General features: G+C 41.5%; 1 protein-coding gene across 2 annotated transcripts in view; it reads left to right on the top strand.

Moving 5' to 3' along the window:
• The window catches only part of meis1b (Meis homeobox 1 b), a 76,995-nt gene that overhangs the window by 15,459 nt on the left and 44,746 nt on the right, over window positions 1-16,790 (top strand). The window lies entirely within an intron of this gene.

A 16,790-nucleotide genomic window follows, 5' to 3' on the forward strand; every position in this document is an offset into this window, starting at 1 on the left:
TTTTGTTTTTGCTTTACGCTCCTCTCTTTGGGAATTCATGCACTTGAAAGTGTTTAGAGAGTGTAAAATCCCCCACATTAATAACTTGTTAAAATAACTTATGCTGTGAAGCTTGAGACCTTTATTAGAGGTTACTTATATTTACAACAGTCTTTGGATTCATGCCGCTTCTATTCTGAACTAATCTGGAAGAATATTGCATGTAAAACATCATAATTTAATCCTATTTTTTTTTATTGTTATTGTGCATACACTTCCAATACATACTCTCCCTTCCACTGGACAAATCTGCCAGAGTTGGATATCTACATGCAATCAGAAAATATGTGTGTGCCTCTGAGTGTGTTAAAGAGGGTGTGAGAGAGAGGCAGCAGTGGGAAAATGGTGGCGGTGGGAAGGCGCTGCAAACAAACTGTAGTCAAAAAAGCAACTTCATATATTATTGAAGGCGATGTCAAGGCGAGCAGTTTGCAGGGTTGCCAGTGCCAGGAGGCAGAGCCTGGGTGGGAGCAGAGAGCGCCGCCATGCCTTCCACTCCAACGAGCAGCCATTTATATAGTCAACACACACACACACACACACACACACACACACACACACACACACACACACACACACACACACACACATACTCTGTCTCTCTTTGTCTCAGTCTGTCTCACACTTGGTCTTGTTGTCTCTCCTTTTTTTATTTTTTTTTAATTCGGGCACATTTTCTGTCTTGTATATGTATGCGCTTGACTCTCCCTCTTCAGTAATGCTCAGGACTGAGAGGTCAGACACGAGTTGAGACAAAATTGAAATAATATGGAGGAGGAGACCAAATTGATACAATAAGAGTGAAATTACAGTAAAACGGGGGAAGACAAAGAGATATTGTGGAAATGTGTGTGCACTCCTCTGCCTGTGATGAGTAATGGTCTGGGGCAACCAGGCAAGATCTGATTGGTCGCTCTAATGAGTGTGCTCTGTGCAGAGTTTGGGCTCCTGCTTCTGTGACCTTTGCCCTCTATTGACCAAACTGACACTTCATTTTTCACATCTTTCCAATTATAGACCCGCTCCTTATGTCTGCCCACCTTCTCCGACTCTCTCGCATCACCCTCTATCTCTTCATATCTGTTTCCCCAACTCCTTTTCCAGGCTGTTGCAGATTTTTGTTTGTTATTAAAGTAATTACAGAGTATAATGCAGGGTGTATTGTGTGTGTGAGAATGTGTATGTGCTTCAGCAAAATGAATAATGTGCTTTGATTCGTCCAAGTGTTGCACAATGGCAGCTAAACATCATGCATGTATATGTGTATGAGGCCGTCAAACATGATTGCTAGCATTTTATTTATTCTATTTAACCAGGAGGTGCAATAAGACACATCAAACTGTATAAAACTCCATCAAGGTTTGGTGGAGAGGCTCTTGGAAAAAGTGGAGGCTGTTACAGCATGTGATTCTAGTTTTAGCCCATTGGCATTTCAAGAATGGAAACTTCTTTCCTCAGAAAAAACCTCCAGAGGTTGATGGTGCAAAGTGCTATTATGATATATAGTTTTTAAAGCAGAGTGATGTCACACATCCATGTGAATAAATACATATAAAATTGCACAATAGCTAGACTGTGCCAGCCTTTTTAATGTGTTTAGTTGTTGTTGTTTTTTTCCTTGTTACAACTTGTCAGTCTTGTTTTTGCTTGTTTGAAGTGAAAGCACTCCTATATGTCCTTTCAGGAATACTTATAATCAATTGTTTGAGATTCGAGGCACAATCAAGTTCTACTGTTTAGTTGGAGAACTCGTAGGGACGATAACATGTCTGCATTCATTTGGACATGTTGTGCATTTTTACTTAATTTGTATTTTTTATCCAGGTAACGTTTAACCAGCTCTAATAATGTCTTTTCAAAGCTGACAACTCTCCTGCTATGTGCCCGTATATGTAAGTCCACATGTATGTAGCACACACACAGTGGTGAGCATTAGAATGCAGTGACAACAGTAAATACTGGAGGACATCTTGGACCAGTTTCAGGTTTATATGGGTTAAGAGCTATCAGTGCCACGTCATATTGGCTCTGGCAAATTCTGTGTCAGTCACTTGGTAATCCCAGTAAGCTGGTTATTTATCTGTTTGGCACTTTACTCACTCTCTCTCCCCAACAGCTTCACCCCCCCTCTCTCTTTCATCTCAACATCCTCCCTCTCTTCTCCAGTTTTCCCTTGTCTCCCACCTACTCTCCTGTCTCTCTTTCACTTTACTGTCAGTCGGTTTCTCTCTCCCTCCTTGTGTATCCTTATGTTTTTCTCTCTCTCCTCCCTCTTTTTTTCTTCCTTGCCTCCCACTCGCTCTAAAACACCACCTTTGTTTATCCTTCTTCTTTCCCGTTCTCTCACCTCTCTTTGTTCCTTTGGCGCTCTAATTCTTCCCCATCATTCCCTCTTACATTTTTCACAGCTCTGTTTTCCCTCTGTGTTGTACATTTTGCAATGCTTTTTGCTTATCTTTTCTTCTGTTGCTATTTCTTTCTCCGTGAATAATACAATTTTTCAGATTTTTACACTCATTTATTCAATCTGCCCCATTTCTCAATTTTCACTTTATTTCCACTTCCTTTTGCACCTTTCTTTAACCTTTTTTCTTCCTTTTCTCTTTGATCACTTCTTTGTTTCTCTGTTATTTCTGATCCCTTTCCTTTACCTTTTCCTCCTTTCTACCTTTTACAGATTGCTTTCTCACTGACCTTTCTCTCTCATGTCTCTTTCTTCCCCACTGCCTGTAGAGCTGCACAGCTAATGGCCATCTTTCTCTTCTTTGCTCATTCCCTCCATTTTCATTTCATCTATCCTTCAACTCACCTCCTTTACTCCATTTCTTTCAAGTACATCAGTCCATGTCCTCACACTTTCTATACCTCCTTTAGCACTCAATCTTTGTATAATTCCTTGTATCTGGTCTTCTTATCGTCTACCCCACGTTCATCTCTTCTTAATCCTCCCCCTATAGTGGAGCAAAAGAGCGATGCTGTCTGTTTGAGAGCCTTTAACTAGTGAACTCTCCTCTCTCTCTTTTTTTCTGAGGCTATTCCTGTGACAAACACATGCTTCACTCTTTCCTCTTTTCTTAAGGGTTCACTGGCCACTGGTATAAAAATTTCTCTCTATCCGGAAGTGTACTCGTTCCCAGATTCAACAGTGTAAGACTCATGAGAAGGGATTTGCATTATATAAAGTTGGTGTTCACCATGTGAATCTTGTTGAATTCATTTGTGGGAAAAATATTTTTCACAAAGCAAATTAAATGATAATTATATAATGTACTTTTAATAATAAGCTAGTTAATAATAACTCTTAAACCAGCAGATGTTTTGCAGTGCTCTCAGTGCCACAGTGACAATGTGAAAAAAACAACCCTTTTTTATTTTTGCGTGTGGTGACAATGCTCACATGCTGCGTTCTTAGTTATGGTGTTTGTGCTTTGACCACAATGCTGATGGTATTTTTTAGCACTAAATTCCATTGGCAGTTTAAAAAAAAAATGGAGGGAGGATCACATTTGCTTCACATATGTCATTAAAATCAGTCCTGGGTGTCTCCTTTCTCCCTAAAGAGCAGACAAAGAAGAAAGCCTCTTATTTTTCTCCTCCCTTTCTCTGGGATGTCTTTGTAAACATCCAGCAAGCATCGACAAGTAGAGTCGGAGAGCAACCCTGTAGTTAATTAGTCCCGCTCTATTAGCCCAGCTGTTTGCTCGCTAGTTCCTACCAACAGGCTCCTTTGTTTAATACCCAGAAGCCCTCTGGAGAAGCTTTTCTGCAGCCTTGGATCTTGCTTTTCTGTGAAAAGTATAATGCTCGAAGGGCAGAGGAAAACCTAGCAGATCATATATGCCTGCGATGGAGGGGTGTCCCTCATGGACATGAGCGGGCCTTCTCATTTTCTCCCAGTATAAAATACTCCTCTTTGCCTGTGTGAATTTGTGAGGACACCCCTTGGCTTCTCTGAGGGTCTGGCGTGCAAAGGAAACAGAATAACATTCAGGCACTGAATTGGGCAGCTGCAGCGATGTGGTATGTGAGTTCAGCAGAGGAGCGGAGCAAAGTGTTTGCTCTGTTTTTGAAAGCTACAGGGTTTCCTTCTCTGCTTGTCAGAAACATCCAGGGAGTGAGGCGATGACTGGTGATATTAGATATGTATCACCAATTACCCAGACCGTTTGTAAAGAGTACAGTGTGCCGCGCCAAGACAAATAGCTCCCTGTAAGGCTATGTGTTGGTGTCTGCATGCATTTTATGTGTCTGAGTAGTAGTCTGAGATTTAGGGATGTTGTGTGATGCCTAGCTCTTTTTTTTTTTTTTTAATTGGCTTGTATATTTGGAATAATTTAATTTATGCTCATATTATTCTGTGTAACCAACCGAAAGTCTGTAAAACCAAGTCTAAAATGTTTTCATAGTCCAATAAACCAGTTCATCTATTTTGCACACGCTGATGTTTAAACTAATGTTTCTAGTTTTCACTTTAAAATTCCTGTATGCTTATTGTACATTATGATTAGATAGATGTCATCTTTGTGAAGACTGCGAGTACTGACGAAGGCAACATTTGCCCAGTCCCAGCTGGGATTAGCCTGGTGAAGGATGTGGCATTTGGCCTACCACTTCTTGAGGATGTGGCTCTAAAAACATTTGGATAGTCAACTTCGCTGGTTTGATATGTATTTGAATGAATAGATCATCCTTGCATTCGTTGTTAATCACTGCGTATAACCTCCAGTGGCCGCAAATTCCCATTGATCAATGTGGAATATTCCTGTTGTTGTGATCCATTCATTTATCCATTTATTCACTCTCCAATCTCTGTGCCCTCCAACAAGGTCAGGCCACACAGGAGCTGCTGCTTTCTGTTGTCTCATTGGGCAGTCTTCAGTCCTGGGGTGGGCAAACAGGGACATAGACAGAGGTGCCAGGCAATCAGCAGCCTGCTCTCCTCGTCCAATCATTCAGCTTCACGTGGTGCCCTCAGAGTCACTGATTAATTGGTCCGATTGTCCAGTAGACTGGAAGAGAGAACTCTGTGTGTCTGTGTGAAATAATCCCCTCCCCGACTTTCTTTTCTCTTCCAGGAGTTCATAAATGCACTTTTCTTTTCAATTTTTTGTTGCAATAATGAGCTAAAGACTAATAACTGAGGGAATCAGATGCACTTTAATAAATAAGTCCTGGAAGGCAGTTACAGTGTATTTACAACACAGGCCCACAGTGATTTTATTCATTCATGCAAAATTTGTAGATTATTCATAACAATATTAAAGAACTTATAGACATACCTTAAAAAAAACTGTATTTCATTTTGTGAATGCATATATTGTCTAGACATTGTCTAGACGTTATCGAGGAAGATCCTAGGTCCGGTAATTGTCTTACTGGTGTCCAGCTTTACCGGTAATCTGTTTAAATGTGAGGCTCTGTGGGTAGATAAAAGGTTTGTGGCTCCCTTGATTAGACTGTAGTCCGTATTACTGGAGGTGTGTAAGTACAGTAGCTGGCAGACATAAACAGGATTCAGTCTTTGATATCTTCAGAGCGTGAACACAGGGAAAAGAGTAGAAGATGAAAGTGGAAGAAAAAGACAGCGAGGAACAGAAACGGAGCAAAACGAGAGAGTGCGATGAGGAGGAAGGGAGAGATTCTCAGGGTGAATGCTGGGAAACCATCTCGATGCTTTGTTGTGTGAAAAAGAGGGGCAGAACAGTTACCCCTGATTAGTGTGTTAAATGATGCAGAGTGCTGTTTGGGAGTCTATTGAGGAAAATATGCCACTGCTAGCAAATAAAATCTTCAGTCAGTCCAGAGGTGAAAAAGTTTTGGCCGTGCCACCTTAAGCTTGTCTTTGTCCCATAGGAGGTTAAAGGAAAGTGTGCAAGCATGTGCTAACGCGTCAAAAAGAGTTTCATGTCTACAGGGTCACATGAGCTTAAAGTTTCTGTTTAATAAAATTAATGCATGGAAGACTTATATAAAGGGTAATTGCATCACAGAACACCTTGGGGAAACATCCTTCAACAACTGAGTGTTGCTGGTCGCTATGTTTATTCAGTCTAAACTGGATTACTGCATTATAAACATTATTATCTGTGGTTACCTGGGAAAAGAGATGTTTGGCCTCTTGGTGTTCAATCACAACCTTCCTCTCTCGGATTCACAGAGATCTTTACAGCCTCGCTATATCTCAGTGGCTGATGCGTCGGCCAACATGTTATGACTCGCCTTGCAGAAAATGATAGCCCTTGATGGCTTTTTATTGCCTCATAGGCAATAAGAAAACTCAGAGTGGCCGGAGTTTTCCCCCCCTCAAAAAGAGGAAATTGTATCAGGTTCCCACAGTGAGAGGCCAGTTTGCTTTTAGGATTAGGGCTGGTGTCACACAGCCGCTGAGTTTGTGAGGAAGCAAGGGTCTGAGGTATAGGTAAACAAAGTCGTCTCCTCCCCTCTGCATCGTTTCACACGTGAAATGATCGTCTACTTTGTCAGTCAGCTTCGCTATCTTTGTTTTATTGGCACAAATGTGTCTCGTGTGTAATAAAGTAATTGTTATAAAACCTTTTCTGATAAGATGTCAGAACCTTTTTGACTCCTTGACTCTGGGAATTGTGTGCTGTGTGTTTCTGAGTGTTGGTTTCATATTTGTACATACTGATTTTTTTTCTACCACTGCTTCTGTCTTATTTAATGGAGACTTAACTTAAAGAAACAGAAGAGAAGAAATAGTTCTCTTTGTCTGAATCTCAGCCTGTCTGTTGGTTACATATGACCATGTTTGCATGACCAAAGAAATGCAAAGTCTAGAGACCATCACAATATGTCTTTCACAATTTACATGAAATACATATTCATAAGTGCATAAGTGCACTTGCATGCACACCAACTAGCTTCTCTTTCCCTTCACTCCATTGGCTGTTATGTGCCTTCACTCAGTCTTTGTGCTAGTTCAGGATGTGGTCTGCTTAAGTCTTTAAAATGACATGAGACAAAAAGTGCTCACTTAATGCGTTGCTTTTATTTATTTTAAAGTTGCCTGTGTTGCATTTTATCTCTCTCATTTCACAGACAAATGCACTTAGGTCAGATCATGTAGTTTGCTGTCGTTTCAAGAGAGAAAAGGGTTCTACTTCATTTGTTCCACAGAGGGAGTGCAAGCGGGAGAGAAATGTATCTTTAGCTCCCATGTTATAATTGTGGCACACTAATGATGTAGACACATTCTCACTGTCTGTTTACAGGAAAGGCTCTTCTTTAATTTGTGACTGGCGTGAATGCCAAATGCTTATATCTAATTACTGGTATTTGCTAAAAGATACTATTTACTCACCCCTCTTTGCCTTGTATGTGTCTCTTGTGTGTCAGGGTGGGGAGATTATGATAAGAAAAGTTAAATATATAAAAGAGGAAGACTGGAATATTTTTTCTGTGGGTAGAAAATTAAATTCATATAAGAGAGAGATTTTTCACACATGCCTCAAGTTTTCAGACTTAAATCGTTTTGAATCAGCACCCATAAATTCAAGATTTTGTTTGAAAAGTGTCAATTGAGAACTCCTTTTGGGTTTATTTTTTGCAAAGCACCATAATTTGCACAATTGTAGTATCACTGTTCCTTAAAGATGCCACTTTGGTTAAATTGATATCTTTCTTTCTTTTCTCTCGCTATCTGTCTATATATAGAAAATGTGTGTGTATATATCCCCTTTCATGTTTGATTTGCAAACCTAAACTGGTGGAAATGTGGCAATGCACTTGTCATGCAAATGAATGGGGGAAAAAGTTAAAGCACGCTCATGCACGTGTGTCTGTGTGTTTCTGTGCATGTGTAGGGGAAACTAGTGAATCTAAATGGTGACAAAATAAATTTCTTTACGTTGTGCATTCCTTACAGTTTTCTGTTTTCAGTTCAGATCAAAATTGCATTAAATTATACAGAGACCCACAAACACAGCAGATTCAGGACCAAACGCACACCAACAAGCTCTTAGGAGCAAGAGCATGCCTCGGTTCTTAATCGTGGTTCACAGAGAGTCTGACAGTAAAATCACAGCAACTCATCGCTTGTGTGTCACAACACATTATATCTGGCCCAGAAAACGACCTTAAACTCTCTCTGCTTCAGTCTTCCTCTCCCTGCTAACTCTTTCTCCCTCCTCTTCCTACTCCTCCCACACCTCCTCTTCACTTGAAAAAGAGCTGAGCTCAGGGCCCAGGAGGCCTCTGATCAGATAGATGTTAACTTTTCAGGGAAAACCCTGATAGCAGACTGGAAGACCACAGAATTTAGTCATCTCTGCCAGTAGACGCCAGGAGTCAATGGCCAACTGAGTTTTTGTGAGCATTTTATTTTTGTAAGCATTGGAGGAAAAGCTACAAGTAACATCTCCTTTTTATTTGTTTTGTTTTTTTTGTATGTCAGAGACGTAGTTTGAGCATTCACTTGGGCAGAATTATAGAATGGGAGTGAAGGAAAAAAGCAAGGAGAGGCAACGCAAAGCAAAAGGTTATCAACACTTTGTTCAAAGGAGAATCATTGTTTAACTCCTTGGCACACACAAAAACACAGTAATGGGCAACACTCACATGAACAGAGCACATTATTTATTTAAGCTTTTGATAAAGAGATTAGCCCCATCATCCCATGCTCTTAAGCTAGCCAAGGGGTCCATGTTCAGGAAATCCTGGCTTTCCTGACACACAGGCTTACGGGGGAATCTTGATCAAGTAACGTTTATATGATAACAATGCATTTCATGTGGGTATGTTTAGTATGATTTAGTCTTTGAATTTGGAGTGATTAGTCGAAATAGTATTAGGAGCTAAAAGGGAGTGGTGAAAGACAGGGCAGAGAGGGGAACAGGAGGTTGGCTAGAGAGCGAAAAAGAAGGCAGAGGATGCGAAGTACTTGTGCCAACTGAGCATTTTGTTTTCCTTTATTATTAGCCCCATCACAGTGGTTAGAGTCCAGCTTAAAGCTACAAACAGTGAAGTGCTAATTTTAGCCTCCAAAGAGGATAAGGATAACTAGCTTGCTGCCAGTATGCCATATGTTCCCCTGCCGAATACATTGTGTCAGGAATATTTTCACCCCACACCCGCACACCATTTCCCTAAAACACATTTCTAAACAAACACAAGTGCATATTCGATGTTTCAGCATTCATGAAGTTTGGAGCTTCGCTTTTAAAAGACTTAACAAACGATCAAAACACTTTAACATAGACAAGTTGTTTTAATTACAGTTGATATCTTTGTAAGAATAGAAATATATGACAAACTGTAATATTCACAAGGGAAACGGTTATTTTGGCATCAGTCAGCTTTCTCCCCCCCCCCATTAGCATAGCTTCCTGCTGCAAGGTAACATGTGGCCTCCACTGTAATCTTCTGCAACTTGGCTTATATACTCACTTGCCAATATGAGGCCTGTAGAAGAATAAAAATGAGCCTCTCTCCATCAACACACATGCATATGTTCACATGTAAATGCAACTCTCTATTATTCCCTCGCTCTCTGCCTCAAATTGAAATAATTCAATTTATGGACAGTTCCAGACCTCCCTGGCTAAGACCATTATGCATGAAGCTCCCCCCCCCCCCCCCCCCCCCTTTTCTAACAAAAGAAGGGAGAATTTACCAGCCGGCTCTCCCAACAACACCCACACAAAGCCAATTTCATGCCAGGGAAACACCAGTGAAGCGCCATTTGTGGTCACAACCTGCTTCCCTGTGGAGGTTCTTTATTATTAGATATAGGTCGATGCTACCTTAATTTCTGTTGAGACTCATTTTGTAACCTTCATATGACACATGCAATGCTTCTATCAAACCTGTATCCACACAAACATTCACTCATTTGGAAGTGGAAAAGTGACTAAAATCACCATATTGTATGGTCACAGATTTGATTACTGTGTCTTTTTGCCACAGTATTTCCTGCTGTAGTTATATTGAACACCTACAATTCAAATTATTTGTTCAACTTTTGGCGATAATTGTGTTTAAGAGCATAAAGGTGTGAAATGCCATGGCTGAGGTGGCACGCTGTGAGTCCAGGTAATCTGGCATGTGGGAAGCTGGAAGTATAGAACGAGAGAGCTAGGCCAAAGCTTGACCCAAGGCTGACCTAGACCAAACATGCTGCCCCCAGAGACCTCCTCCCCTTGGTCCCTTTGACATGTATACCTGCTGTAGGGATTTGAGTGAGAGATAAAGACCTCAGCAAGCTTTTCTAAGAGTTTAGAGACAGAAGGAGGAAAGAGAAGGCTAGATAACAAATAGTTGTAGAGCAGCACAAGAGCAGCAGGGTGGGCTGAAGGGAAACTCGGGGGTTTACTTAGTGTGTTTGCAAAGCAACACAAAGCATCCCACTTGTGGTACACACACTTGTGAACACATACATTTAGACGTAACCCAATCGTCCCTTCCTACTCCAAACTGGTGAAACTCAAAGAGATGAGCAGGAGTTGGGGCAAAGATTCTTAGTAGTGATAACCTTTAGAGCAAAAGCATGAATGGTGGTGTTAAACACACAAACTGCCAATATATTGTACACATTAGCTCCCAAGGGCTCTCCCAGGTCTTTGTTCCTCTGAGATACTCTTAAGCAACAAAGAGGTCATACTTTTACAGGAAGTCACCCCCAGAGAGAGCTGTCTCTTTCAGGAAATGACTTGGTGGGACTGTGCGGCGAGAGTGCCAGCATCCACGGGGGGCATATCACTCCTGTCCACATGGGCCCATGCTCCACAGGAAGTAGGCTGCTGTAAACCCACTCACTTCCTCTTCCTCTGTCCCTGTCCCAGAAGTCTTATCAGGGCTGTGTATGGGTCGCCTGATAGGACTACAAATCCCCCACATCCCCATAGCACCACATCCTTTCCCTATCAAGGACATGACAAGAAGTAGGAAGTGAGGATGTAACATTCCTTTATAGAAAGAATCTGCAATGCATTTTTTTAAAATTTATTATTATTATTTTTTATGTAGGAGTGATTAAGAGGGCATCCTATCATTAAAAAAGTCATACACTCAATCTCTCCTACTCCTTTTGCCCTGTTTACTCATAAAAAATAAGCTAAAATCCTAAATAGATCCTAAATAATTTAAATAGAGTAGGTTGTAGCTCGGATAATAAGTTATCCTGTTTTCAAAACCACCCCTTCAGTAACCTGAGCTTGTGGGCGAAGAGCATATTATACTCCCTCATAATACTGAAACCGTCTGTTATTCCAAAAAAAAAAAAAAAACCCTCCCTGGAAGCTAATGCGCTATTATTAGCACTTACCACCGCAGGGTTAGCGTGCCTGTATTATCTAACTACATGCAGTTTGGCTGGTGCTGATAGGTTAGCATGAGTGGGAAAATCCATGTGTATTAAAAGCGTTTATCAGAGGCTGTGTCATTCAGATAGTTACCATGTGGAAAAATGCAGACGCAAACAAGTGCTAAACACGGAAGTCTGAATAAATAAACTGAGAAGCTTCAGTTTGGTTAGTTGAACTGTACCCTGATCATAAAGACAAGATTAAAGACAGAACACGCTAGTTGTTGGTGCTGAAATTATATATTTCCAGACTGATGGCTTGAAGTTAAACAAGTTAGCCCTGCAGTAAGATATAATTTTGCAAAATGTAGCTTTTTTTATAAAATATAATTTGAAAGGATGTATTTTCTGGAAAGTCATGTTGGCTAAAAATTACACCTTGATACTACAGCTTAGTAGAGAACTCTTGAAAGAAAGATGCAGTTACTGTCACTTTGAGTTTATTGAAAGGATATTTTGATGGTTTAATAGCAGACTTTAGTGAGTACAGGTTTTCTCCTGCAGAATATATATACATTTACTGAGTTTAAGTCCACAACAAAGTCCAATGGGATGTTTTTCCTTGAGATTAGCTAAAGGTTCCTTCTCTTTGTCCCGCACATACATTGAAGGACTTTTGAACGCCCTTCAGCACATCAGCTGACTTTTGGAAAGGACTGCCGTGCCATTGTGCTGTTAAGTGCTCTTCGCTTTTGTTATAGTCCTTGTCCTCTCTACAATCCCTTCCCCCCTTCCCCTCCTCTCTCATAGTCCATTTGACTCTCCCCTTTTCTCTCTAGCTGTTCACTGTGAGCTGAGTTTGACTGAAGCTCGGTGAGTCGAAGGTGTCAAAAGCCACGTGAGAGGCAGTGAAACAATTGGAAATGAGTGTTAAGAGTGAGAAAGAAGAAAAAGAGGCAAAATTTCAGGAATGTTACCCTTTTGTGTGTTTGTGTGTGGGTTTTTGAGGACTTCTCTTCCCCGACTTGAATGCGGACCCCCCTTACAAGTGCCCCCATTTGAACCGAGTCTGGCCTTCTATCTCTAGGTTAGGGGGAAAAAAAGAGAAAACTTCAGCACAAAGGCAAGAAGGGAAAAATCAATAGTTACACAGCAAAAGTGCTCGACATGAAAGGGTGAATTCATCGCTCTACACTTTCATTTTAGCTTGTACCGTCTGTCTCTTTCTCACTCATTCTTTCTTCCTCAACTGATCTGGAAGTGGGAATAAAAAGCAGTCGGTGTGTGCGTAGACGTGTGTTCCTGTGCGTGGAGGCATACTGCAGTTTAATGTCGTGTCGCTGCCCTGTGCTTGAGGCAGTTTCCAGCGTGTCGGGCAGCCTGTGGTGATGACCCTGTACGGGAAAATGGCACAGAGAGAGCAGTCACATTTACACTGACATTTTTGCCATCACCTATGGCTATGTCAACAGGCCTGATCCCTCCTTCCCCCCCAATAGCCAACAGTGGGTGGGTCTCAGCTATAACACAGAAGCACAGGAACACTTTCACAGAGAGTATGACCATTAACAAAGGTCTAATATTCAGTATATTAGAAAAGGTTTATCATTTGGCCTATAAAACGCCATAAAACTGCGAGAAATACCCAACACAGTTGCCTAATTTGAAATAAACATTGTTTTTGTGCACCGACCAAACCTTGTCTTTCTGTCTAACTTTACATTTTCAATTCCATCAGTAGACATGCTAACATGAAACACGTGAGAAGGCGAGCATGAATGGAAACTTACATTCCGTATGATTACCAATAATGCAACACTCCAGTAAAAAGCCACATGAACCTCCACAGACTTGAGGTTTAAACAGTTTTAATTAACTGATTACTCTGATAACTGCTCTGTGCTGCTTTATTCGTTGTTGTTAAACACATTCCCTGTCTCTGACTTACTGATACCCTCCTCATTGGATCACCGCAGTCGAAATAATTGCAGCAAACTTGGCTCGGAATCTCACAACAATAAGTCTCTAGTGTGTTTTAATTACAAATCACCCTTGTGAATGAATCACTAGTTACTGTCATTATTGAATCTGTCAGTGCTGATCCACAAAACTGTCATCATTCAAAGTAACTGGCTTTGTAATTGCAAAGCACTCATTATTTACTGTAATTACTTCAATGGAAATGTCTTGCAGGAAGCAATTACTTAGCCCACTCCCTTTTATTTACCTGGAAAGCCTGATTTTTTTTTATAGTTTGTAATAATGGCAACTTTTTTTGTCTGCCTAATCTAATAAGGCCTTATATTAAGTTGGTGAATGTTCTGTACAGATTAATACATGCTTCAGAGTGCTATGATCGAGATTCAATTACTGGACTTTAAAGCAAAGACCCCAAAACAGTAGTCTCTCTGGCAAAAGCAGAAGGGAAGTCTAGACTAGCCATATTGTTTTGTCGACAGCGCATGTCATTATCCGCAGAATAGTCATGGGGATTTCTCTCCGTCTCTCCTCCTCCTCGGGAATAAAAGGGAGGCGAAGCAGCATTGGTCACAGAGAGTGTTTTGTACTGAAGTGTGTGTGTGTTAGTTTAGAATACTTCAGTGGTCATTATTGGAAAGATGCCTCATGATAGATCATAGGAAATGGGTGCATGTGAGTATGTTCAAGTATGTGTGCGGTAAAGGGAGAGATGCTTTTGAAAATGTGCCCCTAATTGCGTCGCGAGGAATTCCTGCATGTTCAGAATATCTGGAGGTGGGAGGGGCCCTTCAGAGCCATGCAAAGGGAACCCCCCACTGCCTGCAAGCCCCCCTGTACTCCCCCTTCCTCACGTCTAGAGCTTATGAATGGCCTGAATACAATAAACGCTGCTTTTTTTCTTTTTCTCCCTCCCTCTTGCAAGCCCTTCTTTACCCCTCTGAGGATTTCTGGGAATGTAACGTATGTGTATTTGTGTGAGTGTCTTGTGTGTGAGTGCTAGAGAGAAAACGAGTGAGGGCACTATTGTGAATGTACATCAAGAGTGTCTGCACTTTGTGTGTGTGTGTTTCATGTTTGGAGTTTGTGTATGTATGTATGAATTTCTCATCTGCCAGTACGAAATGTGTGGATCCCATGTGGAACAGGATATCAGGTCCCTGAGGCCTGGGCCTTGCCTGGGTAACCAACCCAGGGTCATGTGAGCTTTCTGGGGTGTGAAACTCTAGGACTGGTCTATGAGAGATCAGCTTCAGGTCACTCACACTTTCAGCAAAAGACACTCTCTCCTGCAAGCAATAGCCCTTAGACTAAATGCAGTGTCATAAACTCAAAAACCTGTCTCCACTCCTTTTCTTCTCAGTCCATCCACAGCCTATAAAACCTAGCAAAAACATCACACAGTATGTTCCAAAAACGTTTCGCCATCTGTGAATCATTCCTCGCACAGGATCCCACTCATGACATCTGGCACAAAGCTAATATTCATAACCCTTCTCATCTCAACGGTGCTTCTATGAAGAAAAAATAAATTATTAGAAAGCTAAATGTCATAATTATCTTGCAATGCGCTAGAAGCGACACGTCTGACAGTACTGCTATTCGCAGATGAATGACTGGTGAGTCTGTGGCTGTTAATTTGCCAGGCAGCAGAAAAGTGGCTGACACCTCTGAATGGCACGTGTGCCCGTGCACAGGGGGCAGCTAGTACCAGTGTCTGTCCTATGCTGAGAGATGGTTTATAATCAGATCATAACAGATTAGCCTAGATACTGTTTGATAATGTCACGGTATGCCTTGAGACAGATGTAGAGGAGCGATAAAGACACAAAAGAGGGAAGTAAAGAAACTGAGAAGTGGAAGCTTAATTTCTACCCAGAATTTGAAGCGGTACACTTTTGATTTGCATAGGAAGACAAAAAAAGCAAAAAATGAAGGAAAAATAACAACGCCTCAGTCTTGCATCGAGCAAATACTGTGCAGATATCCCCCATCCAAACTCCACAGTCCAGCAGACAGAGAGAAAGAAGAAGAAGGGTAATGAAGTAGGAGGGGAGGGAATGCAATAATGAAACACAGAGTGGCAGAAAGACTTAAATAAAAACCATCGAAGCTGAATAAAACAGACTTTAAGTCAGTTTAGCTAGCGCTGACAAAGCTAGTGAAAATGCACAAAGAAAGCTAACCTAATTTTTACGTCATTATCTGTTTGCTTGCAGTGTGTGTGTGAGTCTGTGCATGCTCGTGTGCAAGTGTGTATTTGTGTATACAGCGTGTGAGGGGACTGATAAAATATTCCTTCCCTCGGTTGGCCCCGGGGCATTTCAACTGCCCCTGGCTCCTTCCAGTCAGTGGCCTGCTCCTAATTGCCACACACACACACACACACACACACACACACACACACACACACACACACACACACACACCAGGAAACGCACATGAATAAAGAAAGGCAAAGATAGACACACACATACAGACAAATGCACATCCATGCATGCAAACATTCTTAACACACAAACATGCACCCCCACTGTCCTGCATTGATTCACCCATCTCCATCTTCCCAGCACCCCCACCTCACCAATAGTTACAAAGATGTTGTCATGGCCGATCAGTAGGCCCTGAGTTGTGCCTGTGGGGAGACTGGAGCTTGCTAGCCTAGCATCCACATGCTGTATGCATGCAGCGCAGGGTTAGAGCCTGCTGATGCTCTTAATAAGGCTCACAGCCCATGTATGTAGAATGACTGGCTTGTTCATTGGTTGAGTGGTTAGCTAGTTGCATGGCTAGAATTCTAAATAACTGATTGACAGACTGACAAAGCACACGACAAGCAGGGCTGCTTTATGACTGACTGTTATACTTGCTCACTGGCTTTATAGGCTGACTAGTTGACTGGATAGTTTAGTGGGTGACTGAAAAGCGGTGTGAACAACCATCTGACTGACCACCAAAAGGGCTATTGGCTAAGTGGTGGACGGATTATGATGTCACTGTGGCCACTTCTATACTAATGAAGATGAATTTGAAATCAGTGCTTGCATAGCCCATGTTTTCTGCCCATTCAAGCATACCAGTGATCCATACTGACACCACAAAAGACTACAGAAATGTTTGCATTTGGTCTATTGAGTATGCCCAAGATGCTTGAGTCATCTGCTTTGAGGGCGACATGCACCAGTGTGTAACCACATGTCATAACAAACAGACCCATGTTTTTGTTAGCCTCCACACCAGCCACATCTCGACATGTATCGGGATATGGCAATGCAATACCATATTTCCCAGCAAGAAAAATGGCAGTTTTATAGTATTCACTTCTCGCATCTGTGTGGTATGTTCAGCTTGGGCTACAAACATCAGTTGACGAGCATCAAATGATACACTGTACTCTGCTGATGTTTGTTTCACTGTAAGCCAAATTTTTATCTATTTTAAATCACACATCTCTTTATAGTGAAATGGATGGTACAGAATGTCTCTGGAGGACCTTTTTCTGAAAATTTCACCT

This window comes from Mchenga conophoros, linkage group LG13 (genome assembly GCF_057382185.1).
Source record: "Mchenga conophoros isolate Kocher_MC1m ecotype Shallow Benthic linkage group LG13, M_conophoros_male_GT1.1, whole genome shotgun sequence".
NCBI classification, from domain to species: Eukaryota; Metazoa; Chordata; class Actinopteri; order Cichliformes; family Cichlidae; genus Mchenga; species Mchenga conophoros.